Source organism: Lithobates pipiens, unplaced genomic scaffold (assembly GCF_037356315.1).
Source record: "Lithobates pipiens isolate NorthernLeopardFrog02 unplaced genomic scaffold, aLitPip1_a1.2 Scaffold_16, whole genome shotgun sequence".
Classification (NCBI taxonomy): Eukaryota; Metazoa; Chordata; class Amphibia; order Anura; family Ranidae; genus Lithobates; species Lithobates pipiens.
In genome coordinates this window covers 496,624,749-496,627,248 of record NW_027507748.1, presented here as the reverse complement: position 1 = coordinate 496,627,248, position 2,500 = coordinate 496,624,749, and the positions used below count along the sequence as shown (strand labels likewise).

At 34.8% G+C, this 2,500-nt stretch overlaps 1 long non-coding RNA gene across 3 annotated transcripts in view; it reads right to left on the bottom strand.

The window, feature by feature from the left end:
• LOC143983410 (uncharacterized) overlaps positions 1–2,500 on the bottom strand; it is a 99,647-nt gene that overhangs the window by 96,941 nt on the left and 206 nt on the right. For all 3 annotated transcript variants that reach the window (XR_013274605.1, XR_013274607.1, XR_013274606.1), the window contains exon 1: positions 2,154–2,500. This exon is cut by the window's right edge and continues 206 nt beyond it. This is a non-coding gene — a long non-coding RNA (uncharacterized LOC143983410). The remainder of the gene's footprint in view (positions 1–2,153) is intronic.

The following is a 2,500-nucleotide window of genomic DNA, read 5'->3' as shown; positions in this document are numbered from 1 at the left end:
TGTGTGTATTTATATATATAGATAGATAGATAGATGTATATATATATATATATATATATATATATATATATATATATTACATGCAGATATTGTGTTTTAATTCGTAAATGTAATAATAGTGGTGTTTCACAACTTAATTCATACATACAGTACATATGTATATATATATATGTATGTGTGTGTGTATTTATATATATATATATATATATATATATATATATATATATATATATATACTTTTTTTTTTACAGCAGGCACAATTCATAAATATATAAATGTCTATCTATCTATAAATATATATATATTTTTAATTCATATTGTATATATATATATATATATATATATACATATATATATACACACAAACAGTCATGTCTGGTCTGCAGCAAACCAAATTTCACCTTTCCTAGTTTACAGTAGTAAACCCAATAAAAGCAGATTTCTGACTGGTAGCTGGGTATTGCTGAAATGTGCTCGGTGCCTTATTGCATAACCTTCATGCTTGTGTATATTTTTCTAAGAAACATGTACTTGTAAGGAAATATCTGCATTTTTAATACACTTATTCTAATTTATTTTTTATTTTTTTTGTAGATTTGAAAGACAAGAGGGAGATATGTGGCAGGGTACTGCATGTGGGGGTACATTTTTGTTTTGATTAATAGATCCATGTGGCTAACGGTCTGACATATGGTGTGCGAAGCAGCTTGAGATGCTACCTAAGGCATCCCCTACGGCCATTAACATATTAGAGGCTTATGTGCAGTCAGACAGTCAGACTTCATCCAGAGCCCAGAGTAGAGAGCTTGCAAGCCAGAGCTGTTTGATATAGTCTTTCAATAATGCATCACTCCTCAATTTTAAGGGAGACGCTTGTTGTGATGGAGGAGAGATGGTATAGTCCTGGCAGAGTTCAGTGACAAATCTACCTCTCTTGTTTAAACACACAGGGAAAAAAAAAACATATTATTCGTTTTCAAAGTTTCATTTCAACTCCACACTGACAAGGCTGGGGTGCGGTGTATTTACGTTTACATCACGTGTGAATTAGGAATACTCAGGGGAAACAAAGATGAAATCGGGTTACATAGATTTCTAGGAGGAAAAGCCATTTTCTGATAAATTATTGTGCAAACATCGCTCAGATTTATTACTGTTAAACTGCGCTGGGAATCAGGATCGGATATTTATTAAAAGGTGCAAATTCGTTTAAATCAAATAAACAAACTAATAATAATAATAATAAATAATAATAATCCTATCACGGTGACTAATATGCACCATTTAGTAAATCACCAGTGCAAGGGGTCACTTGCTGCACCCTTGATGCAGTCATGTTTTCTGTGACACCAAATTTCCCCCTAACCCTTCTGTGATCCCACCTGCAGTATGAAACAAGAGGAGCAATCAGTGTGTGTGTGATCTGGGGAAAAGGGTGTTAATAAGGCTCTTTGAAGGGGTGTTATTTTCTCAGAGAATGCCTTTAGGCAGATGGGATGAGACACAGAAGTGGAAGTAAAATTGCCATGATCACACACAGAGGTCTCCAGAACCTTGATGCTCCTTTTGCACCCCCCGCATCAATCTGTAGAAATTCGTATGCTTTAAAAGCAGCAGAACCCACAGTGATGTGCAAGCTACAGTAACCTATAGCAACCAATACAATTATACCTCTCATCAGGTTGCAATAAGTTACTGCATCCTGTCCTTATCTCTTGTGCAACAACTTCTGTTCTCAAAATCCAACTTATTCTATTGCAGTGACATTTTCTTTTTTTATTATTATTTTATATATCAATGTTATAAGGGATCGCCTGCCTAAATTGCAGTGATAAAGGGTTAATTTGAATAAAACTCTGATGAACAAATGCAAAAAAAAAATAAAAAAAATGGATTCACCTAATAAAGGCTAGAAAATAATTGAATTCTAGAGTAAACACGTTCCCGGCCGCACTTCTAACTGTACAGCCACTGTGCTGGGCTCCCCATTGCATAATGCGCCTTTAATAAAGTAGCATAGGTGAAGCAAATTAACATAAATCATTATTAGTTATTAGGATTTGCTCTAAACGACTTTGCGAATGGAGCAGCAAACCCCATCTGCCAGTGGTGCTCTTGCCGCAATAGATAGCAGATAAAATAAATGTCCTTACCCCATTACAATGTTCCTGTGTCTGTAGCCAAAAGCCAAACAAAAGCAATAAATATAGAGCTTTTCTCTCCACTATTCAGCTGTGACTGTTTTCATCAGCTCTTCCTCTACAAAAAGCTCGATAGCTGCCTGAAAATATTGCATTTTATATCACCAAAGGGCGATTAATATTGCATTAACTGTATTTAACATTTTGAAGAGCCAGTGATCTGCAATGAGCAAATTTCTCCTAGCAAATACAGAGTGTGTCAGAAGAAGCACAACCACTCCAACCTTCCTAGAAACATCGGATTTGCTTTGTGTTTAGTTTTTTTTTCCCCTTTTCATATTTATATTGTTATGGTATAG